Below are 27657 nucleotides of genomic sequence, written 5' to 3'. Positions count from 1 at the left end.
ACAGAGATCCCCTACTTCACCCTCTCTCTCTCCACTTCACTTCACATTTATCTGTGTTTTAAAGTATAGGGTATGTTTTCAAATCAATATATTCTGGTGTTTGGGGGAGGAGGAAAGATAGGCATTTCTAAATATGTTAAGAAATTTTAGAATAAGGTAAATGAGCTTTATTCAATGTAATTTTCCTTAATGTAGTCACTTTTCATCCATCCTTGATTAGTGAGTGCTGAATTTAGGGATGCTTTTAACTCTTATAGGGAAGCATTTTGGGGATAGGATCAAGATAGCTACTGGACACATGTAGTATGGGCCTCCTCCACAGAGAAGAACCAGAATATTAAGCAGATTCTCACATTTTGAACTGGTTACCTAGGAGAGAACACTAGGATTCCCCAGGGAAGTAACAGGAAGCACCAAAAGTGGGTAAGGAGAAGATTTAGGGAAACTTGCCCAGCTATGGACTGGTGAACAGCCAATAGAAGCTCCTGGAGGCAGGGAAGCAGTAAGAGAGAAGCAATCAGGGCTCTACTATTCAAGACAAGCTTTTATCATCTTGGCTACAAGAGAACCCCCATGGCCCATGCAGGTCTTTGGCCTAACATAGGGAGCTGCTTGGCCTTTGCATAGAGATGTTACTCCAGAAAGGGAACCTGTGCAGAATCCCATAGGCATTCAAGCCTAGAGCCAGACACCATTATGAAAGCCTAGATACTGGGGAACTATTAGGTTTTTTTCCAGGTGGGAACCCAAAAAATATCATAAAGCCTGTGAAACAAAAGCCATGGGAGTCTGGAGAGTCCAAGGTTATAAATCAGAAATGAAAAAGGAATTCAATGAACTCAGCAAGAAAAAAGCAAATGATCCTATTAAAAAGTGGGAAAATGACATAAACAGACATTTTTCCAAAGAAAATATCCTCATGAACAACAAACATATGAGAAAATGCTCAATATTACTAATCATCAGAGAAACACAAATTAAAACCACAAAGAGATACCATCTTACTTCAATTAGAATGAACATTATTAAAAAGTCAAAAAAACAATAGATGTTCACACAGATGTGTTGAATAAGGGAACAACTGCTTGTTGGAATGTAAAATATTACAATCTCTTTGAAGATCACTGTGTTGATTTCTCAAAGAACTAAAAGTAGATCTACTATTTGATTCTGCAATCCCGCTTCTGGGTTCCACCCAGATAAATTGAAATCATTATATTAAAAAGATACCTGTACTCATATGTTTATCACAACACAACTCACAATCACAAAGACTTGGAATCAGCCTAAATGCCCATCAACTGATAGGCACTCCACACACACCCTGTAGTCCTACTCAGTGATAAGAAAGAATGAAATAATGTCTTTTTCAGCAACCTGGATGAAACTGGAGGCCATTATCCTAGCTGAAGTAACTGAAAAACAGAACAATAAGTGGAACATATTCTTACTTATAAGTGGGAGCTAAACTATGGCTACAAAGGGCACACAGAGTGGTATAATGGACATTAGAGACTCACAACAGGGAAGGGTTGGAGGTGGGAGGGATGAAAAAATACCTATGGGGTACAATTATAAAGGAGCTGAAAAATTCCTATTGCCTAATGACGTTATAGCCATTGTAGCACAAAATATTACCCTTTCTATGTTTAGATATGCTGTCATACACAAATACAATTGTGCTAAAATTGCCTATAGAATTTAACACAGTAACATAGTGTATAGGTTTGTAGCCTAGGATAGCAGTAGGCTATACCACATAGCCCAGGTGTGTTTTACTTCTTAAAACATCATCTATTTCTCTCTTTTGTAATTTTGAGAGTAATATATCATTATTATAAATAGTTTTTAATATATAGAAGGTGAATATGAAAAACAAAGCACTCATAATCCTAATCCCTAGAGGAATTAAGTGTTCTCATGATAACTATTCCCTTTCAATATTTGTTATTATGAAAGTATCAGTGTTACATGGGCATGTTTAATTCCAGAAATTATCTGAACTATGCAGTTATAATTTGAATACTTTTTTACTTTAGAAAATAATCCCATGAAGGATTCCTTTAAAAATAACAAGTTGGTGGTAACATAAATTAACATGTAAGACTAAAAATAAATCTTAATCACAGAGTACGTTGATATTATTGCATACCTTAAACATCAGAGCAAGGAGTACTGATTTAATTTTTAAAGAAGTAGTCAACAAAAGTAATGATATAAAGTAATCAAAGATATACGATATATAAGTGAGAAAATTAGATGAAAAGTAAATACTTAGAGAATAAATTAATGAAAAATACATATATACTCAAAAATAAATAGTACAATGTCAGAAATTCAAAATTAAGAGAAAATGTTTTCAAAAACAGTGCAAAGATTTAACATCATATATCATACATAAGACAGATAAATATATTTTTCACAAAAGACAGACTTTTATTACATTTGTGCATGAGACAAACATCACTTTTTAAAAGGAGATAAAGCCTTTATCGTAAGTGGGAAATTTTAGCTTTTATTGCCTTAATCAGTGATCCATTTGGAATTGAGAGCTTGGAGACAGCCATAGAAAAAGGCACTTAGAAGAAAAATAATTTCTTTTTTTAAATAACACCATGAAAGTCAGTAAATTTCCTTCCTACAACCATTATAGAAAGCAGAGGGGCATCACCTTTATTACTTCTCTAGTAATTGTTATACCTCACAGATTTAGGCAGTAGCAATTGGGGCCCTACATTGCAATAGTAATAGCAAAACAAAAGCAAAAACATTACAGAATTCTTCTTAAGAAGCTGAAAACATATGGATTTTTTTTTACTATGGGGCTGCCTCAGTACTTAAGTGACTTCTGTTTAGGAGCTATGGTAGAGTGCAAAAACTTACCACAACTGTTTTCAACATTTTTCATTACAATGTGGAGTCTAGTTTTACTTTTTTCCTCTCCTTAGATAATATATACACCTGATAAAACCAAACTTCCAATGTAAAAAAATATATGGGGATTTTTCCCTCACTTATTTTTAGGAAACATGTCCATTACATATTTTTTTTTAACTTAAGGGCATAGCTCTCAATGGCACTGAGGAAAAAGGCATGCTCAGATCGATTTTATTGGTCTGAGAACATGATGAAATATGAACTCTAAATCAGATTTCAACTGATTATCCTGGCATCTCCATTCCTCAAAAGTCTTATGAAGCATTAGGTATGTTGAACATAACTTTTTTTTTTTTTTTTTTTTTGGTTTCCACATCAGGCTTGGATTGATTATAGTGAACTATTAGCTTAAATTTATCCCAACATTAAGCTTTTGCAAATGGCTATACCTCTGTTTGGAATGTTCTTCTCTTGTGTCTATTTGGATTTGCCAAGAAGCAGATGCCAAGACACAATAATATATATAAGAGACTTGGAGAAGAAAGAGTAGATATGACTATAGATGATAAAATGGAAGGGAATAGGAATAGGCAAGTAGACTCTTCAGATTACAATGCAACTCTGCCATCTGTGAAAGGAGAAGGTGAAGCAAGAATCAAATTGGAAGCACCTCAAGCAAAAAGTATAATTCTAAGTCTTGTTCAGACCAATGGGGAATGCTCAAGCAAAATTTACTCTGGGAATCTGTGCCAGACAGAAGTGGGCTGGCTTTAGTAATCTTCTGAGCTCAATCTTTGATAGGGAGCAATCATGGCCTTGGCTGAAAATTGGTGGTGCAACCAGAGAGCGCAGCTGGGGCTGTCATTCAATTGTACTCCCCATAGTAAGCACTGTTGATGAGATTTAAGGAACAGACCTATGCTACTGCCAAAGTCCTCTGCTTCCCCAAACAAGTCTACTTCTTTATGCAGGTTCAGGGAGCAGCTCCACCGTGGTTCCTGTGGGCCTCATTTCGTATAGGAAAAGTTAGAAAAGAAAGGTTATTGGTGAAAATGACATTCCTGCATCCCTGCAGGTAATTTTTGGTTTGTAACTGGTACTCATCTTCTTCTTCCTTCTTGTATCCTTTTTATCCTTTTTAAATTCCCCTCACCAGTTGCTATCATCTCAGCACCTAGTGGTATGACCCGAATCTTCATTTCTGAGATGACTGAGCTCTTCTCAGTCTCATCTTGCTGTACATGTCTTTCACAGTTACAGTTGCTCAAGGGATTACACCAAGAGGCACCCAGGTAGATCACTCATGTGTCATACATATTCCTGTATGGCCTTTTGGCTGTTCAGAGTCAATTACTCTTGCCAAGATGGTAATTTCTCTTTTAGTCTGTTGGTCTCTCTGACACAGGAAGACCAAATTGCCTTAATGGCAGCCATAGTTTTAGTTCCATAGGCTGTGTCTTCTGGTAATAATGTGTGTCTTGTGAGGGATAGGAATTCCAGCTCCACATAGTCATAGTTGTAGGGGCAGAAAGCAAAATTTCCTCCAATAGATCAATGGTAGTGGCAGTAATTAGGATCATACTTGCTTCTAACCATTGGTTCTTGGACCTATGTTTTCTTCCTATTAGGAAGATATCTCTGATTAAATGCATACATTGTTTCCAGAAAAACGGCAACCTATTTATTCATAGTATTGGCTCAAACTGATGCTTCAGCTCTGCTTTCCATAGGCTTTTCCAGTGATCTATAATGCAGGATGCTTCTGAATAGTACAATGTGTGACATGAAGAGTGGATTTTATGGACATGTGTCCCAAAACCACCACACCTCCTTTGCTGTAAAGTGGACCCTCTGGTCAGATGTTATGCTGTGCCATATTACATACTTTTGAATTGAATATTCCCTAAGTTCCTGGATAAAAGTGCTGGCTGAAGCTCTGCAGGCAGGAAATATAAACTGATACTCAGAATAGGCATGTATCTCAGTAAATAAAACTACTGCTCCTTTAAGGATTAAAAGGGCTCTATGCAATCAACTTGCTAACAAGTAGAATTTTTTCTTCTCAAGGAAATAGTACCATATAAATGGTTCAAGACTAGTCTCTATTTATGGCAGGTTGGACATAGAGGTAACGAAAGACATATCTACTTTGATAAGTAGAAGTCAAAGCTGATGGGCCAATGCATAACCATTGTGCCCAAATGCAGCCTCTATCACTATAATTCAGGTCACTCCATTCATGTGCTACAATCAAATGGCCAGGTAACTTTGTCTACCTGTTGTTCTGTGTCACTTCTGCAGTTGATGTATTCCTATGTGTGTTAACATGTAATAAAATAGACTTGATATTTCAGACTCTCTACTGTATGTGTCTATAGATACAAAACTACCCTAGAATGTCTTGTCCTGAAGCCTCAAATTTTCCCCTTTCAAGTCTTTAACACAAAATCCCTAGTCATTTTTCACTATTCATGAATATTTATATTCTAACCTCAAATCATGTTTCCTTCCACATGAAGTAGGCAATAGCTCCACCCATTGGGAAGATTTTTCCTTGTCATTAACTTTTAGTGTCAACCCTGGATATGGATGTAATGCAGTCACTATTAAGTTTAAGGATCGCACCCACATACTGGGCTGACACATCCATAAATCAACTTTTGGCATTTTCTTCCTCCTTCAGCTTATCACATGGGACACTTGCAGGGCCATAGGTGGAATCTGGGAAAAGGATATGATGCAACCTGAGTTAGTGATTCAGAGTTCTGGGAGGTCTGCTCATGAAGCTTACTCATATCTTCTGGTTCTTCTTGGAGCAAATTCTATACCTACCATTTCCAACTTATGGTGTAGTACTGCCAGACCCAACAGACTTTATTACTTGAAAGTGCTGATGGAGTCCAGATCATAATTAACATTTACACAGCACTATGGTTTGGATATGGTTTGTCCCCACTAAAACTAATGTCGAAATTTGATCCCCTATGTTGCAGGTGGGGGCCTATTGGGAGGTGTTTGAGTAACGAGGGCAGACCCCTCATGAATGGCTTAGAGCCTTCATGCAGTAAGTGAGATTTCCAGCTCTCATAAGACTGGATCTGTGCTCTGAGACTATTATTAGTCCTCAGAGAGTATATTGTCATAAAGCAAATTTCTTCCTCCTATTTGGCCCCGCTTTGCATGTGTCCACTTTCCCTTTGACCTTCTCTGCCACATTGTTGATGCAGTATGAAAGCCCTTGCCAGAAACCAGGGCTATGACCTTGAACATTTCAGCCTACAGGATGGTGAGCTACATCATAAACTTCTTTTTATAAATTTCTCAGTCTTAGGTATTTTTTATAGCAACAAAAAACAGTCTATAGTTATGGTTGTTTGATGTCTAACGCTCAAACATTTCATATATACTAGGGTACAGTAGTATCACATCAGGAGTTCTTTCTCAAAAAGTATATAATTCTCCACCACAGGTGGCATGGCTGTGCTCCAAATATCCAAGGGCCTTTATTCTGATTCTCACACTGGGGTTTTCCAGAAACGCCACAGTGTATCTTTTCCATCCCTGATGGAAATGCAATAGGATCTGTCAGATTATGAGGTTCAGGTGGCAGAACTGCTTTCACAGTAGCCTGGACCTTCTGCAGAGCATTTTCCTGTTCTAGACATCATTCAAAACAGGAAGCTTTTTTGTTTCACCAACATATGGGGCCAAAGCAGTATATTCATAGGTGTGAAACATGTTGATTATAGAACTCAAAAAATCCTCTAGAATGGTGCTTTCTTCCCTGCAATAGGAAATAAACTTTGTCATACTTTTGAACAAATACCTTGAAATGCTCTGACTATAGGAACCATAAAAAACTTCACTTATGGGAATGTTTCTAAATCTTCATAGAGTATATTGCACCCTCTGAAGTACACATGCTTACCCAAGTCTCTATTGTATTAGTCCCTTTTCACTGCCATCATCCCCTTTGATCAGCATGATGTCACCGATTTAGTGGATCGATATAATGTTCTGTGAAATGTCTAGACGGTGCAGATACCCTTGGACTATCTTATAACAGAGTACATGTATGAACTTCGCTAATTCTGAGGTAAAACTACAAACTAAAATTATTGTCAGTTCTACATGAATGTAAAATCCTTACGATCCTCTTTTGTAATCAAAATAGAAAATAAATCATTTTCCATATGAATGACTCCATAACATGCACATAGTGCTTTATTAATCTGTTCTTGCAATGATTCCATGACTGCTACAGCATCTGCAGTTTGAGCTATTTACCTGAGCTTGGTTAGACTGCTCCGCTGCAAACCTTTCATGAAAAAGAAAGGATCACTCAGAGAGCAGAGTTGGGAGCCAAGAGGGGTAGCTGAAAACAACTGCTATGAAAATAAATGAGATACATTTGATCATAGATTCCAGACCAAGGTAATAGAGGAAACCTATAGCAATGACTACTTAAAAATGCTTGAATATATATTGATAAATAGATGGAGGAATATAGGGACAGAGTGGGGGGGGGAGAGAGAGAGAGAGAGAGAGAGAGAGAGATTATATGCATATGTCACCTTTCAAGAAAGAAAAATTGTCTAAGCTTAGTAAAAAAGGGACCTGAACACGATGATGGTAAAAATATGAATTTAATGACTCCCCTGTGGACTGTTTTCAGGACCCCCAGAGACTTGTCTTACATATTGTTTGTTGATACTTAGTACTTTCGCATTCATTCAAAGTACTTCATAATAGTGTGTAGGATAAAAACACTGAAAACTGCATTTCTCACACTTCATTTCCAGCAGGGTTCTAGATAGATCCATACAATTAAGGGAACTATGCTGAGACATGAAGACATAAAGGTAGAGTCTTCTTACATCTTTTGGGCACCCTGACGTGAATCAGCCATTTCAGATCAGTAGGAATAGATTCTAGTCCTCCCAACATGCTTGAAAGCCTGATATTGCCTGCACTAAATCTCCTTGTATTTAAAACATTGACACTGGTGTTTGTTTCTTGACCAATTTATAACTGATACAGTATTTGATTAAGAAAAAGGATCCTAAAAACTTCAAGATAGAAATGTGAGATTGTTTAATTGGGTCAGATTCAAAAGCATAAAAAGTAGAAAATGGGATGCTGCCCATCCATGGCATGTAGCTTCAGTTATAAAACAAATTATTTGACTTATCACCTTTCCAGACACTTTTAGAGACTAACTGGCTTTTGTATCAGAATATTATAGGGGAAATGATGAACACAAGTACAACTTAGAAAGCCCAGTTTTGCTGCACTAGAGGGCTTATGAAAAGAAAATGACAGACTCAAGAACTCAAATTGACAAGCCAAAGACCAGACAATTGCTTTACTACCTAGGTAGGATTTTGATCTATTATAACCATAGGACCAGTGATCTGAAAACCAGACCTACATTTTTACCTTATGGTTTGCAGAATTATAGCACATGAATTCAAAGTATTTCCAGGTCTTTTATTATTTTATTATTTCAATATTTTTATTGAAAATAAAAATATTTTATCTAGAGAAAGTGGGAGCCTTAAAATTGGATTGAGTGTGTTTGGGAAGACTTTTATGATTTTAAATAACTTGATTTTTTTAACAAAAGCAATCTTTCCTCCTCTGTTGTGGAGGTTAGCCTCTCTTTTCCTGAATATCCCGAAAAGACTTAATTTGTGAAAGTTACCTTGGAGAAGAGTTGTCAAAACCTAGGGATTATGTATGAGAATGGATTCCAAAAGTGTTAGAATAGGGAAGAAAGAGCACAACACTGGATCAAGCTGTATTTATGATAGTGGCTTAGATTAAATGAAGATACAAGACCATAATGTAAAAGAATTTACTCAAAATTAGGAGGCTAGGAATTTGGGTGTTATGTGTGACAAGTTCAACCACACACTAAAAATATAAATCTGAGTGCTCATGAGACATCCTTATCAAGTATTAAAATATATATCAGTAAAGAGAGCCCTAGCATTTGTAGAAAACACAATAATTGCTATATTATGAAAACCAAAGATTACGGTGGAGATGTCAGTATTGAAATTAGCTTTCTGGGGTTTGGAGTGGGTAACGAGATCCTGGAGTCATGCAATTCAAGTGACAGTGTTCATAAACGTAAGATAAAGTAAGAACATTATAATAATGGGCAGCAGGGCAAATTATGATATGCAATGTTATGGTCTATTGATGCTATTGTCAATGCGCTGTTTAGTAAAACATTGCTCAATCTGTATACTAAAAGAAAAATCTAGACCTGGTGGAAGAGATCTAACATGAGTTACCAAAATGGTGAATCAATGTCCTGTACTGAATTTCTAGTCTTGAGCCTATCAATATATGCAGAGCCTCTTGAATGATATAAAGGCTCTGCATCACCTTTAGAGAGCATCCTGCAGCACTGCAACAGTATGTACTGTATTCCTACTCAACTTTCCTAAAGTAATCTGTAGCATTTAACATGGTGACTGATAACTGTGCTGAGGGAAATCCCAGAAAAAACAGGATGTCTGGTCACAGGCTATAAATTTACAATAATCCTTGGGTACTTTAAATACCCTGGTGATCGAAAGTTACAGAAAAAACTTATGAAGGTCAAGTGATTGACAGAGTCATGACTTCAATTCATTTTACAATGGATCCAAATCCATATCTCTTGATTTTCCCCCAGTTCCTGAATAAAGAGTTTAAAATAGCCTTACTCAGCAACTGCCTGAATTGGTTTACAGAGACAGATTAAGAGCTATGTTGCAGGAGGATCCAAGTGGAAACCACTGGATATGCCACTACATAGAAAAATAGTAAGCTAAAAGCAAATATTGCATTCCCGGGGTAACTGTTGAGAATAGTATAATCATGGTGTAATTACAAAATTTGAATTATAAAATCAAATTTGATACAGTGAGGGGAAAAAAGAGATAAAATATAGACCAATAACAATTAGATTTATATGGACTTCTTGTTAGCAATATGCCAAAGACAATGTAATAATACCTTCAAATGCTAAGTGAAAATAAATATTTATCTAGAATTAGACATGCAGCTAACCATTCAAGAATAGAAATAAAATATGAATTCTTTAAGGAAAAAAAAAAGCACTGAATGAGTTTATTACCTTATGCCTTAACAAGAACACCTCTAAAGAATGGCATTTAGGCAAAAAAGAAAACAGAACAAAAGAAAGGTATAGATACAGAAAGGAATGTTGAGCAAATCATTTTATGGAGGGCAACTTTACATAATCGTTTAAGGCTGGAAACTCAGACTATTTCTCTTAGGATGCTAAATATGGTTCTCTTATAGTGTGAACACTTGATGCGGAATGAGCAAGTAAATGTAAAAGAGAGGCAGCTCATCTTACCCGTAGAATATCCAACATAATGAAATCTGCTTTGTCATTTAATTTCCTACAGTTTAATTTTCTATGCATTTCTCCACTTACCACTGAACCCAGTGGTTTTCATTCCTCTATGCTACCACTGATGACAGAGTACTTCCTAGTGTTGTTGACACCTCCTCTTAAATTTCCTGAATCTATATGTGGCACCTTGCTTCACAATAATGCCAGTTGGAATATTCCCTTTGCCAGATATTTCAAGTCAAATCACTTTAGCTTTCCCTGTATATCCCAAAACCTTAGGAACATAAGGAGAACCAATATGTCAATAGTTGATGTTTTCTCCCAAATCTTGTCTTTTCATAGCTTTTGGATTATTCAGGATTGAAGTAATTTTCTTTCTTCAAATGACTACACACACATCTTTTTTGACAGCTCTTGCCTGAATTACCATAGTCTAATTTTTCTTCCTTTTCTTCCAATTATTTCAAATTTAAATGGTACTTGATAATTTTACTTTTACTATTAATACTTATTTGTTATGTAACTTTCACAAAAATGGAAGTTACAGTAAATGAATATAAGGGAAACAGTTATAACATGCTGTATTATGTGCTAATAATTTGAGTTTTTTCCTGTAAAGAAAGCATACAGGTCTATAAAATACTTTATATATTTTGTCACCTTTTTTACAACATATATTTTTGAGTTGACCTTAATTCTATTCTCCCAAGTTTAACTCTCTGTGTAAGCTATTCATTACTCATTATGATTTCAATATTATTTTCAAAATTATTTACCACAATTCTTATTTTAATTGAATAAAATTCACAGTCCAGTATTAATTTAGCCAGGGCTGATATTCAGAAGAAAAACATACATATAGGTCCTAGGGCAGTATGGATTACAGCATTATTTGACAGAACACCAGCTACTTCATAGGGTACACTGAGTTAGGGATAATGGAAAAGTGGAGATAAAGAAAGGAAACCTGACCTGGGACTTATCTTTGAGAAAATATCCAGCTCACTCATTTCAAACATTACAACTAAGCAGTGCAAATTGGTCACTACTCCAAGGGGAAAAAAACCTATGCCCTATTGTTAGAAGGTTAATATTTTTATCCTTTTAACAGAGGGACAGTGAATCTATAAAATGAAGGAGACCTTATTACATAAAGTTTTGGTTGGATACTCAAATTATGAGTTTTCAGTAATTTGATGTTATAGTTGCATAATTATAATAATGTCTTGAGTTGACTGCTTTGGAAGATGGATTATGATGTATCTAATTGAGTTGAATCCTCTAGATAAATTTCATTAATTTGACTTGCTGAACACTACAGGTTGTGTAACTTGAGATTAAAAAGGCATTATCATACCAGTTATTATAGTTTGTTGCAAGATAGATACCACTTCACTTTTTGGAGAGTCAAGCACTAACCAGGACAAAAGGTCAAAAATACAGTAGAAGTAATTATTTTCACTTGCACAATCACTAGTGAGAGCATGAACGTAACTACCGTATCTCATTCTCTAGCTACATTGTGTTGCAGGGCCATTGTCGTATATCTGAAATGAAGCATTGCAAGATATTTCACATGGTGAGGTCTTACACTACCAGCTAAGTTATTAAGGAACCTCATAAACTTCTTACATGAAAGATATATTGAGCAGTCCATCTTTAATATAGTGTTCAGGATGGAAATATCAGCATGCATCCTGATCACTGATCTTTGGGCAGGCTATTAATTATATTGTACAGATAATATTTTTCCACATGCTTACAGTGCAAGTCCTTTTAAAATCAGAAATGTATTATTGAATAACAATATTTAAATAGCATATAAAATTATATGACACTTTGTAAAATCATATCCTAGAAAACGGAGCTCTTTCTTCAATGCCAATTTCATAAAGATACAAGATCAAATTTAATCTTGAAAGTTTAATCAAATCTGTGGGATATCCTTTAATCAGCCTTCTTTACTTGTCAATTTATGATCATTCTTTACTATTCTTGGAGCATAAGGTACTTGATACCTATGGTTCTTAATTGTCTCTTTCTAAAATACTAAGGAAAATTAAAGACTTTCATATCACTTGAAAAATATAAAATGTAGGCTAGATTGACTAACACATACATATAAGTGCCATTAAAAAAACAAACAGAGCAAGAAGAATAAAACATTCATTTCCATTGTGCACAATTTAAATGATATTGTTATTATGGATGCCTCAATAGATTTCAAAAGCCATATCACCTATATAATGTTCTAAGTTATCTTCATACAAGAATCATAGGCATTTTTACAAATTCTGTACCATATTATTATATATTAAGGCATGGCTTCTCTAACTATTGTATTAGCACAGCTTATACAAATTTATATTCCAAACGTGTGTTACCCTATTATGAATCCCAATAATCTCTATGATCAATGAGAAATATGAATAAAAAGGACAAAAAGCCATTGCCATTATCATGTAATTAGCTTTTGGAGATTTCATCCAGATTACTTCCAATATTATATAATAAAGTAAGTTTTGCACTTTTAGTCAGAACAAATGTTCTGTGGTTTTGTCAAATTAAGTATCTATTTTATGCATCTTCATTGTTGTTATTCAGCTATATATTAATAAATCCATTTATTCATAAAATGTTTATTTCATAGGCAATGAAAAAAACAGATACTGTTCCTTACATTTTGGAGCTTATATTTGGGTGAAACTTAGAAACAATAAATAAATAAGCAATATATATAATAATGACAGGTTATGAGAGATTTTAAAAAATTAAATAGAATAGTGAAAGCAGTTGGAGGAATTCAAGGGTGCAATAGGATAGGATATTTAGATCGGGCAGGTATCTCGGTTAAGTTGATATTTGAATAGAAAATTTAAAAAGTAATTGAGTGGATCACACAACACTTCAGACTATTCTAGATGGAGGAAGTGACAAATGCAGTGCTGAAAGGTAGAAACACACATAAAATGATGAACGAACAGCAAGAAAGTATGGATGGAAAGTGAGGAGAGGAGGAAAAAAGGAAATTAGATGTGGAAATAACAAAGAGTTAGACTTTCCAGGGTGCCATTGGCCGTGATAAAGAATTTGAATGTTACTCTTAATGAGACAAAGAGCCACTGGAAGTTTCTGAGCAAACAAATGACATTATCTGACACACATTCCAATGTATATTTGCTGCCCAAGGTAAGGATGGAGGTCAAGAGAGGAAACAGACAGACGAGTTACAAGGCCTCTGGCATAACCTAAACTGAAAAGCAGTGGTTTCGAACAAGGAAATTGTGATGGAAATAATGGGGAAGGTTGGATTAAGAATATATTTTGACTTACTAACACTAGGGTTTGTTGATATATCGACTGTGAAGTGCTAATATGGGATGAGAAATATTAATAGAAAGGATAAAAAGGCACAGCCATTATTAAGTAATTATGCAAAACAGACCCAAAACATAGAAAACTAACTTGCCAAATTCACAAAGGCTGTTAAATGCATAGCCAGCTCGGAACACAGGTAACCTGGCTTCAGAGCAGATGATTAAATAATGCCTATACAGGTGGGATATGGTAACTCAAGGGTGAGTATAGATAGTGAGCATCCATATATGTCAAAGTTAATGAACCCCAAAATGTTTTAGTCATTTAAATTTATATGAAAAGTGTCATTTAAATCCAAACATATCCAATGACTACCAATATACATCTGAATAGTGTGCAATTTTCTTTTACTTGCATTCAGTTATTGAGCATTTATGCACAAGGATTTCTATTAAAACTATAATAGATTTTTTAAAAACACAAGGAATGAAACCTTTATTAAGAGAAATAAAATACATCCCAGAGTGATTATTGGTATTAAATTGAATACTTAATCTGAGAAGCCATAGAATATTCCAGATTATTTTGGAACTCAACTTTCAAGAATAATTTTGTGACCTAAGAGGGGCTAAAGCCCTTTGTATACTTTTGTAAAGCTAAGGGCTTGTGGTAGGCAGACTCTAAGATTGTCCTGAATGATCACTGCCTCCTGATATTCACTCCCTGTGTAATACAATCCCCTTGAGTGAGGGCTGGCCCTAGTAGCTTCCTTCTAAGGACTAAAATGCAGTAAAGGTGATGGGACGCCACTTCTGACATTAGGTTACAACAAACCGAGACTTTCATATTTCTGTAGTCACTTCTCTTTTGTTCTTTCTTGTTTACTCTCTTCCTTGCTTTGATGAAACCAATGTAAACTGCCTGATTTGGCAGATGCCTATTTGGTAAAAGATCGAGAAAAACATTGTACCATAAACTTAGGATGAAAAGAGAGTACCAGTTCAACAATCACCAAGGAAGTGAATCCTGTGAACAATCTTCTAAAGAAACTTGGAAGGGATCTACCACCAGTCAAGCCTTAAAATGACTTTGGCCCAAGTCAACACGTTGATTACAGAATTCAAAAGATCCAGCCTTAGGACCCACCTAACCCTCACCTGGAATCCTGATCCATAGACATTATGAGATAATACTGTTTTTTTAAGGCATTAAGTTTAGGAGTAATATGTCATGCAACAATTACTAATGCAGGGCTTTTGTATCTATTCAGTGACTTCTGGAAAAAAAATAATTGCAAACTCTTCACTACTGTGTAACAAACTACCCTCAAAACTTAGTGACTTAAAACAACAGTAATTTTATTGTAGCTCAGTATTTTATAGGCCAAACATTATGGAAGTTCTCACCTGAATTCTTTTACTGTTTCATGTGCATTGACTGGTGTCACTCAGTTGTATTCAGTTGTACATGTTATGGTCTGGAGAGCCCAATATGACTTCTCTCACATGCCTCGTCCCTTGTTTGTGATGGCAGAAAACTGGGCTTACCTAGGGGGCTCTCTCCCTCTCTGTGTGCTCTCCTGACCTCACAATATTTCTGTGGGAAGGTGGTTGGGCTTCTTACATGGAGACACAGAGAACTAAGGAAGAGAAAGCTGCTGTGCTAAGCCAGACACTGCATAGCATTGTTTCTGCTGTTTCTCATTGTTCCCCATTGATCAAAGAAGATACAGAGCGTACCTCAGAATCACACTCTGAATGAAAATTTATCTAAGAATTACTAGATACCTTCAATTACTCACAGACACTTAGGAGAATTAAAGTTCTCCAGGAACAAAGTTGACTACTCTGTTTCTAGGTTGATTGATTAGGTGGGTGCTAATCCTTTTGATTGTGAAAGGGAATTCAGAATGAATAAGAAAAATTTTAGTTTAGATGAAGGAAATGGACTTAGTAGTCATATAATTTGATTTTGCTTCAAGACCATATTTGGTACATAATTCTACCTTTTTATGGTATACAGGAGAGAAAAGCATTTATATAGTAGCAAATTGGGAGTCAGGATGTTTCTGTAGTTTATTTCTTAGTCACACACATTCCCACTCTCCCTATAATTAATTGGATATTAGAAACAAGTAGTTTCTTTGCCAAAAAATAATAGTTAAGTCCAAATTTTACCAAAACTTACCTCTGTTAAGATATATGTGTTTTATACATATATGTATTTAAATGCAAACACAGAGCTTTAGAGCAGAATAATTATTTACTTATAGTAAATAATATTTCTAGTTCTCCATGTCCAAATTTCCCCTTTAAGTGACATGATGAGAGCCAGATGAGATGTCACTATACATATATCAGAATTTTTACTACAGACAAACAACATTGAAAATATTAATGTGAGTCTTGAATAGGAAAGGAACAGCTGTCCCTTCTCCCTTACTGAGAAAGACAGAGAAAGCTTTTGCTCCCTAATGTAAACAAATTTATGTTGGTATGGATTCCGGTTTATGAACCTTGGAAAAATGAGACTGGTGTCTCTACCTTTACAATCTAGGGGATATCAAAATGGCTTCAGTTGTCATCTCAACTTGAGTATAAACACAGACCTCTGGAGTAGTGAATCTCTATGGAGTTCTCACCGAATAGATATTCAGTTATAGTTTAACTTCTAAGACTTCTCTCTCAGTCTGTCAGTAAAATTTGTTCAGAAAAAAGAAGTCTTAACTGAGCAAAAACATACAAATATTTCCTCTACATTCCACAATATTTTAATTCACTATAGAGGATCTCAGAAATTTATTAATACAAAAACCCTACATATTCTCAGTAAGATTTTATTCTTATGATAAGTATTTTAAACTATTAGCTCTAGTTTGTAAAATTTATAGATTATTTTTATTTTTAATTTTATGTGTCTGTATCATTTAAATTTTTTCAATGGTTATGTATCATTAAACTTGAAATAGCTGAAAGATATATATTATTTTTCTGGATTTTAATCATATTTCCCTTTCCATTTTTTTCTGGGACATAAAAAGTAATTTATAAACTTAATCACTCAAATATAGTTTATGAATTTTTCATAGATCTCAATAATTATTGCACTGCCTATATACAAATATGGAACTTTTATCATTTTCCTCAATATGCTCAAGTTACACAGTAAACAACACTGCATTCAGGCTCAAGACAGCAGAGTCACTACTCCACCACATCATGACTCTCCACTATGAAAAGTTGGCATTGTTTGGTAGAGTCCATACAGTTTTCAGGAGACTAGGAAAAGGGAAGAACAATAATTCAAAAACCTATTATTGACCTTTGAGACTAAAATTGAACACTGTCTTTGAAGTCTTTTATGAAATTGCTTTATATTTAGGCCCTTCCCTAATCCCCTCTTGGGGGGGTTATATCTATATAAAGAGATATTTCTAGATGAGATAGAATATTCAAAGTTTACATACCTGTGTTCTTGCCAAAGATCTTGTAGAACATAAACATTGAATTTTATCAACATTAATATGAGAGCATCCTTTAAAGTATTATTTATTTGACCCAGCCATGTATCAAGTAGTAGATGACAATATTCAGAGCCTAAGTAACTGTTCATCATATGTGGCCAATACTAGAAGTAATGAGACACAGTTATGGTCTATGTCTTTGGTGTGCAAAGCTCCCGATATAATTTCACACTTCATCAAAAGATATTATGTGACAGATAAATTCATCCCTTCTTATGCAAAAAAACCCAATCCATCAGTTGCCCTTGTCTAAGAGTAGCTTTACCAATTTCTCTCATTGAATTTTTACAAAACTGAGTATACCTTTTGCATATCTTAATTTTCATCATAAATGGTGGGACTTTATCTGAAACTGTTTAGGCAGAGGACTCCAGACATAATCCCAATACTGTACATGGACCCTCACATAAGAAGAGAGATAGCTCTAAACTTGTTTTAAATAGAAATCATACATGCTCAAGCATTATTTTTATAGATTAATAGCAAAGCAATTTTAATTTCCTGTTACTTGACCCTTATTAATATGCTTTTGAAATCTTTCAGAAATCTTTTCTCTTCGGTAAAGAACTTGGGAAGCTATACTACAGCTGTCAGATGACCAATTGCATGGAAAATTGAAATAGATGGGGAAAAGTGTTTCCACTGAACGATTTTCACCAGAGTGTGGTAATCACCTTGGTAATGTTTGGCTAATGTCCTTCTTTTCTCCATTACCTTCCATCAACTTCCATCATGCTTCACTTCCTTTCCAGGACTCAGGGAGGTTCTTAATCCTCCCTTTACCAATTTCATTTGGTACCAGTCGATTTCACACCATTCCAACAGTTTTTCCTCATCAGTTTAGGCTATCTTTCCAAATATCTTATATTATAAGAGAGCTATACCAATATTTCATTTCATTTTCATTCAGGTTTTTAAAGTATCCTCAAAATCCATGAACAAGGTAAGAGCATATAAGAAAAGAGATCTAAAACCCAATACAAAAAAAATTAGAAATGTCTATTAAGATAACAGCCCAAATCAAACATACAAAGCAAAGAAAAAAATTTACCAATCCTAGTTAAACTGAACTCTTCAAAGCAAAGTTATATTAGAGAGAAGACGGCAGCCTATTGATCCTTTAGACCTGAATTCACACTACCCGGTTTATCCTGTATAATCCATAGGAGATCTAACAGGGTATTCTAACCCTTGGCCCAAATATTGTAATATGAAAAATCTCTACTCTTAAAGGAAGGTTAGAAGAGTGTGTTAAATTTATATTTCCAAAAGATAAGTCTTATTGAATACATTGATTCGTTGATCAAATATCTAATGAGTACCTAAAGGTACTAAAAAACATATGTTTGACTTGAGAATACAAAAATGCTACAGATGTAGCATATTTCTTATATAATTTAATCCTGTACTCAACTGTAAGAGTTAAGGTGACAAAGATTATGTTTTGTATTCTCAAAATTTAATCAATAAAATTCACAATATCAACAGGCTATAAAAAATAAAAAATATATAATCATACCAAGTGAAGCAGAAAAAGCATTTGCCAAAACTCAACACCAATTCATGATAAAAACTCTCAGAAACTAGAAATAGAGAAGAACTTCCTAGACAATTTATTAAAGAACTCCTAGGGAAATGGTGAAAAATTGAGCCCAAAGGTAATTCAGTAGAGAAAGGATAGTCTGTCTCTTTAATAAATGGTGTTGGAATAATTATACATACACATGCCAGAAAAAAAAAAGAATAAATACATACTTTACCCCTTCCACATAAATTAACTCAATATGGACCACAGACCTACATGTGAAAAAAAAAATCTGTAAAACTTCTAGAATAAAGTATAGGAGAAAAATGAGGTAGCCTTTGGTTGGTGATGAATTTTAGATATAATAACAAAAATATTAATACTACCTATGAAAGAAAGAATGGATGAGCTGGACTTTATTACAATTACAAACATCTGCTCTGTGAAATACACTTGTAAGTAAATAAAAAGACAATCCACAGACTGAGAGAAAATATTTGCAAAACACAAATATGATAAAATACTTTTATCCAAAGTATGCAGAGAAATTTTAAAATTCAATAATAAAAAACAAACAACTCAATTTAAAAATTGGCAAAACATCCTAGTAAATATCAAAGAAGATACACAGATGGCAAATAAACATATGAAAAGATGCTCAACATTATTGTCATTTAGGAATTGCAAATTAAAACAAGGACGTACCACTACATACCTACGAGAATAGCTAAAATTCAAAAATTTGAATGTACAAATTGCTAGTAAGAATTCAGAAGAACAGAAAATATCATTTATTGCTAGTTGGAATGCAAAATGGTACAGCCACTTTGGGAGACAGTTTGGCAGTTTATCATCAAGCTAAACATAGTCTTAGCACACAGCCAGAAATAGCACTTATATGTATTTATACAACTGATTTGAAACATATGTCTACAGAAAAACTACACATGAATGTTCATAGCAGCTTTATCTGTGATTGCCAAAAACTAGAAGAGACTAACATGTCTGTCAATAGGTAAATGATTAACTGTACAAGATTCATACAATGGATTACTATTTGGGGATAAAATCTATCAAGACACAAGAAAGCATGGATGAAAATGCATATGGCTAAGTGAAAGAAGCAAGCTTGTAAAGGCTACATAATGTATGATTCCAAAATATGACATTCTGGAAAAGCAAAATTGTATAGATGGTAAAAACATCAGTGGTTGCAAGGGGTTTGGTGGAAGGAAGGAAGATTTGAATAGGTAAAGTGCAAGGAACTTTTTAGGGTGGTGAAACTATTCTGTATGGTACCATAGTGGTGGTTATATACCAGTATGTATTTGCCTAGGGCCATAGAACTTTACAGCCTAAAGAGTGAACCTTAATATATGCGAGTTAAAAATAATTTTGGAGATCCAAGGACTCCAGGATGTAATGAAGAATGTAACAAATCCATCTAATTGTCTTATAAATGTATGAAACAGCTTCACTGAAGTGTTTAGGAAAAATAGATACTAGCTTAGATATCTTTAGGAGTTCATAGAATTTGTAAGACTGAAGCAAAAAAAAAAAAGTGACAAAAACTGTACATAATAACTATGGTTTATAAAATTCCTTCCCATGATGTATGGAGTTAACAGTTTTGATACTGATATACATATATACTAGAATTGAACAATTAACTAAATGGGTGGTGAAGGGTGGGAGTAAGGCATCTCACAGAGCCTAAGTTTAGAGAGAAACAAGGGGAGGAGTTTACAATGACCCATGTAGTAATGGATTTGGGTGGAACATATCAATATTAAATCATATTTAGCTTAATATAGGAACAGATGATAGCATATAGCAATATTTATAAATATGTACATATACACTGCTTAGTATATACATATATATTTCTTATCTCTGTCAGCTGAGAGGGCTTCCAAGCAAAGAAGCCTCAGTTGGAACAAGCACACATAACACCCTGATCTTGCTTTCTAGTTCTATTCTCAAATAAAAGGAGCAAGGATCTTTGAAGAAATTGCTAATTCTAAGCCTAGGGGAGGATATAGAGAAGATGATCTTAGAAGACCTTGTAGTGCCAGAATGTAAAAAAAAATAACTATAACCCAAATTATAAAATAAATATGATGTCTTCTTTTTTTTTCGTTTTTAATTTTTAGATCAGAATATTATGGGGGTATAAACAATTTGGTTATATATATTACCTTTGCACCACACCATTCAAGCCAAGCTACAAGCGTGCCAATCCCCCAGTGCCATCTGAACCCATTAGTTGTGAATTTACCCATCCCATCCACCCCCCTCCCACCTGCCCAGCACCCAGTGAATATTACTTCCATGTGTGCACATAAATGTTGGTCAGTTAGCACCAATTTGATGGTGAGTACATGTGGTGCATTTTTCTATTCTTGTGATACTTCACTTTGAAGAATGGGCTCTAGCTCCATTCCAGGATAATACAAGAGGTGCTAGTTCACCATTGTTTTTTTATGGCTGAGTAGTAAACCATTGTGTGTGGAATATATATATACACACACACATATACATATATATATCACATATACACATACATATATATATCACATTTTATTAATCCACTCATATTGATGGGCACTTCGGCCATTTCCACATCTTTGCAATTGTGAATTGTGCTGCTATAAACATTTGAGAGCAGATGCCTTTATTATAGAATGACATTTTGTCCTTTAGGTAGATGCCCAGTAGTGGAAATGGTGGATCAAATGGTAGTTCTACTTTTAGTTCTTTAAGGTATCTGAGGTACTTTCCATGGAGGTTGTACTAATTTGCAGTTGCATCAGGAGTATATGAATGTTCCTATCTCTCCACATCCATGCCAATGCTTTTGTATTGATATAAATAAGTTAAAAATTAAAATAATAGATGGAGGAGAAAAGATAAATTTCCATGCAGAAGAAATCTAAATAATTTCTGCAGATACTCTGCCCTTAGGGAAAAAAAGCATAATTCCTCACTCCTTAAGTATGAGCTTTGCAGCAATGACTTCCACTCAAATATTATAGTATGGAATGGGTTTAGGAAGAGTAACTTAAAGGTAGAAAAATCTGACAAGGACTACCTCAGCCAGATGATCAAGGTCAAAATCAACATTGATAAGTCTTTTGATAGTATGTACCCTTAACACATGAGATGATGAAAATGGCATTTTAATCCCACTCTCATCATGAAAAAAAAACATGAGACAAATTTTAATTGGGGAACCTTCTATAAAATACCTAACCAATACTCCTCAAAATTCTCATAGTCATCAAAAACAAGGAAAGTCAGAAATTGCCACAGCTAAGAGATGTCCAGGGAGACATGACTAAGAAATGTGATGTGATATCCTGAAACACATAAAGAACATTAGCTGAAAACTAAGAAAATATAAGTGAGGTATGGATTGCAGTTAGTAATAATGAATTATTATTGTCTCATTAATTGTAACAAATGTTGCATATACATATAAAATATCAATAACAGGGGAAACTGGGTGTGGGGTATGTGGGAATTCTCTGTATAATCTTTGTGATTTTTCTGTAAATCTAAAACTATTCTAAAATGAAAAGTTTATTTAAAAATAAAAGGTTTATTTGAAAACATTATAAATATTAAAATGGTAAATGAGCATTCCAAAAAAGGACTCCTTCAACTGTGGTATTTTCTTATTGTACCTTTCATAAATATCTTTGATCTTAAAATAGCATTTAACTAATGTTACACATATTCAACAATATATAAAGCCTATCATTTCAGGGTGCACAAAAGTTTACAAAGCAAATTCAGGATGGGAAATTGGCAAAATTCTCATAAAACGAAACTGAAGGTATATATCCAGTAAAGAATCAAAAACAGATAAGATTAAAATACAAAAACAAGTTTCAAATCCTTGATATTATGGATAAAATCCAATTTAGCATCATAAAATTAATTTTTTATTTAGGTGACTTGTTATGTTACAGCACATAATTTCATAAAGGTGTTCCAGAAACAAGCAAACTCCTTATTATATTACATGATTAAATAATTTATAGAAATAAAATTGTTATATTCTGTATTCTATTTCTGTAGGGTCATTCTATACATTAATTTAATAAAGATTTTGATCAATGTCACAATAACTATATTGACCAACTATGTCTATATTTTATCCAGCATTTCCCAGAAATGTCTGATCATGTGTATCTGTTTTGTTTTACATAAAACCTTGATATTTCTTACAAAAGGAATATATCCACAAATGCATCCTGCAATTTTGTGCATGAGTATAAGAATATGACCACATGAAATAAAAATTTAAATATAAAATATCTAGATATATCATATCTTTTGTATTTTAAAGGTAGATGACAAAGATGAAAAATAAAGATGAGAAATGAACATTGAGTAATCTTTTAAGGCCTTTAAGGAGGCCCATTTTGAATGAAGACAACAAGTTATTTATAAAACTATCTGTTAAATTAACTTTATACTTTGTTTCTATCTGTTAAATTAACTTTATACTTTGTTTCCATTTTAATGTTCTATGAAATTTTTATTGCACTTTTGAAAAATGTCTGTGCTTTGAAATAAATGCTATATGAATAAGACTTCATGTCCTATAATTATTCCTATTATAAAAGGCCCTCAACATTAAAGTAATCAAATATTCTCCATTCATAGTCAGTTAGCTTTGGGCTATAAGGAAAAATTAAACTGGGCAGCAAATAAATGTGCTTTTTAATAAGATAATACATATCATAATTTCTCTAAGGAACTATTGATCTATTGCTGGAAAAGCAGAGAGATTAAAACCCCACAGACTCTCAAACCAATAAACAAATGCAGATGTGTGGGGGAAAAAAAATCAAATTTCCTTCAGACTAGACATAACTCTGTGATGAAAAAATATATAAAAACTAAAAGGCAGAGATAGTATGTCTTTCATGAAATCTATTATTCTCTATGATTTTTTCTTGTCAGATCATTTGAAATGTTTGTGTTTATATATTACCTTGAGGTTTTAATAAACATTTTTAAAATTTTTTCTAATTTTATATAAGACAAAAAAAATTCTACTCAAGAAGTGGTTTCCTGGGGTTGGCCATTATTGACCCATTTATTGAGTAGTTACTGTATTTAAACAAAATAGCCCTGCAAACCAAGAAGCCCAAGGTACCATCCTGGTAACTCAGTGAACAACAAATCTCAGTGAGAAATTTACCTCTCTTTGTGATACTCCAAAAGGTCAAAAGGATTTTATTGTAAAATGCCAAAGAAGCATTACATTAGCCATGGGATATCAAATTTTTCATCCGCACATGAATTATGTAACCTTGGGCAAGTTATTAAAATATTGTGAGCAATCTGGCCCCTCATTAATGCTCTTGAACCAGCAAGGTGTTGCCAAATGTGGTAAAGGTGGCAATTAATATAATTTGTAAAATTTTAGTGAAATACTCACTCCATGCTGCCCACTGGACTCATTTAATAAACAATGTGTAATCTCAAACCCAGCTCAAGGGAGAGAATTTAATATACATTTTAATATAAAACATACTGAAGTAATTATGCATGAGACTAGTCCTAAGTATGTATCGTTGACATAATCCTTGTTGAAGGATTTAATCCTCAATGAAGAGAGAATGAAAGGAACTGAATGAGTTTCAAAATCTTTTAATTATTAATAGTTTGGATATTGCAAATGAAGGCCATAGTAAATAATAATTTTAAACACATTTTATTGTCTAATTTTTTGTTGGTAAAAATTATGACATTGGAAAATAGACCATGGATAATGTGATCTATTATACATTATAGGGTATTTTCTTAAAATATTCTTTTTAAGAAACAATTTGGTATTTTCTTGTGAAGTTAAACATTCACATAGCCCACATACCAGCAGTTCCATTCTTAAGTACACAACAGGAGACATTCTTGCACATCTGCAAATGAGGGTGACATAAACATGTTCATAATACACTGTATGTGATAGTAAAAAAAAAAAAAGGGCAATAACCCAAGGCCATTGGTATAATAATATTTTTGAATTAAATAATTAAATCTCAGAAGATTACATAAAGCAGTCCTTTTTTATAAAGATCAATTACTAAACAGTATCATATTTAAGCAAGCACGCATCTGTGGCAAAACTATTTGAAAAGCAATATTAACAGTACACTATTTAAAACAATAATCCTATTAATCTCCTATTAATCTCCAGGACATAGGAAAGAGAGTGAAGTAGAGGCATAGTATATGGAAAGAACAAATCTGCAATTGTAAGATATTGCCAAGTTTCTAGCTTACAAACATACCACAGACAATGAACAAGTAAATAAACAAGTGAAAAGTGGGTCATCCATTGTATTATTCAAACTACATGACATTACGGAAAGGGTAAAACTATGGAGACCATACAAAAGATCAGCAGTTGCCAGCAGGAAAGGGAGAAGGAGGGACAAACAGGCAGAGCACAGATGTCTTTTAGGACAATGAAACTATCCTGTATGATGCTGTAATGGTGGATACCTGCCATTACGTATTTATCAAAACCCACTCTTCATTCATTCCAACACTACTGGATCAAGAGGTTACTAAGAGCATAATGCTGTATATTATCATAGTCTACTACATTGGAATTTTTAATGGCTGCTCTCAATCTCATCATTAAATTATTTCCTGGAAAAAAAAAAAAAAGAATAAACCCTAATGTAAACTATGGACTTGGGTGATAATGTGTCAAGGTAAATTCATCAATTTAACAAATGTACCACTCTGGTGGGGAATGCTGATGATGGAGCTTGGGGGGGGTCTCAGCGTATATGGGAATTCTGTCCTTTCTGTTCAGTTTTGCTGTGAACTTACAACTGCTCTATAAAACAAAGTCTATTCAAAGGAAAAGAGAATGAGTCATTGCATGGTATCAGTGATGGCAGTGCATGTTGAACCATGAATTAAAATTAATTCAGCTCTGAGTGACTATTTTCCATTTTAAAACTCACCGGACTAATTTACGAAATTATAAATTGAAAATGAAAATCAAATTATTATCCCCAAAATACAGAATAATTTGATAAATACTGTCATTTATGATTTAAAAAAATACACTTGGGAATCTAGAAATAGATGGAAACATCCTTTATAGTATATTTGATATGGTAACATATAATTTATTTCATGTTAGTTGTGAAATATTTACACCTTCCTTGTTAAACTCCTGACTGAGACATTGTTTTTACTATTATTATGCCTATTCAACATTATGTGTCCAAGCCAGTAATTTAAGACAAGGAAAATAATTAAGCGTAGAAAAGAAATAAAGAAATGTATCATTTTGTTTATATACACTATATAATTTTCCCATAATTATTAAGAGTGATAGCAAACTATATTGGCTCAGAAGGTGAATGAAACATTTTTTTTTTCTTTTTTCCTGAGACAAAGTCTCATTCTGTTGCCTAGGCTAGAGTCCCTTGGCATCAGCCTAGCTCACAGCAACCTCAAACTCCTGGGCTCAAGCAATCCTACTGCCTCAACCTCCCAAGTAGCTGGGACTACAGGCATGCGCCACCATGCCCAGCTAATTTTTTCTATATATATTTAGTTGTCCAGCTAATTTCTTTCAATTTTTTTAGTAGAGACAGGGTCTCACTCTTGCTCAGGCTGGTCTTGAACCCCTGAGCTCAAACGATATGCCCGCCTCAGCCTCTCAGAGTGCCAGGATTACAGGTGTGAGCCACCACACCCGGCAAAAGCAAACATTTTGGAGATGATTCATAAATGAAACATCACAAAGAAATAATAAAATAAATCCCTACCCCTTACCATAGACATGGATCAATTTTAGTTAGATTTAATAATCTGAATTTGATAGACAAAATTTTAAAATATTTGAAAGAATATTAGTATAGACAAGGGAAAAATCTTAAAGGGAAAAAAGGAGAATCTAAAAAGAAAAATAAGAATAAATTTAACTACATTATAATAACTCTTCTGCATAAAATATTTTATTAAACATGAATATAGAAGCTAACGACTAAGCAAGGATATTTGAAATGAATACAATAATAGAAAATAGGTCTCCAAAATAAATAATTATTAAAGTCAATAAAACACATCTGGCCCTCTAAAAAGAGCAAATCTTATGAAAAAATAATATATAAAATTTTTTAAAAAGAAAGAATAATAGAGTAGCCAAGGAAATACAAACATACATAGCCACAGTTAGACACTATCTCAAATCTAGCAAACTGACAAAAATATTAAAAGCTGACAATCCCTGCTCCTGCCAAGAATGTTGAGTAATTGAAACTGTTTTCTATGGATCTAAAGAGTATACCAGTCTGGAAAGCAATTTGGCAAGATCCAGTAAATTTTAACAATGTGATACAGAAATTTTTGGAAGATGACCATGTAACATAGTTTTTTAATCTCCCTGAATCCTTTTATAGAACAGACAGGGCAAAATGAAAATATAATAAAAAAAATCTATACATAACTTAAAAAACAAAACTAATTGAAAAAGTACCCATATAAACCCAAAACTCCAATGGATAGAGAAAAATCACCTATGAATTAAAGGAATGCATTATATCAGCAGGAGGAGAAAAAGGGTGTCTGCCAGAGTTGAGAACCAAAGAATACGAAAAATTGTCAAACCAGAGAGTGCAAACTCCCAATTATTGGAGAATAGAAGCTGAAACTTGGGCTTTACACATCCACAGGTAATTTTTAGGGTTCTGAAACAGGATCTGAAGGGGCTTACGTTAGTTTTCTACTACTGCATAGAAAATTAATGGCTTAAAATGACACGTATTCATCAACTCACATTTCCTATCTGTCAAAAGTCTGGACATGACCTACCTGGGCTCACTGTTTATGGTCTCAGATGACTGCTACCAAGATGTCAACCAGTCTGCTTTCTCATCTGGAGCCTCTACTGGTGAAGAATTGCTTCTAAGCTCACTCAGGTTGTTGGTAGAATTCATTTACTCAGTGTAAAGCCTAGCATCCTGGCTTCTTATTGTCTATCTTATGGAAGCC

This window comes from Lemur catta, chromosome 6 (genome assembly GCF_020740605.2).
Source record: "Lemur catta isolate mLemCat1 chromosome 6, mLemCat1.pri, whole genome shotgun sequence".
Classification (NCBI taxonomy): domain Eukaryota; kingdom Metazoa; phylum Chordata; class Mammalia; order Primates; family Lemuridae; genus Lemur; species Lemur catta.
The sequence above is the reverse complement of the archived record's forward strand: the minus strand, read 5'-3'. Positions refer to the sequence as shown.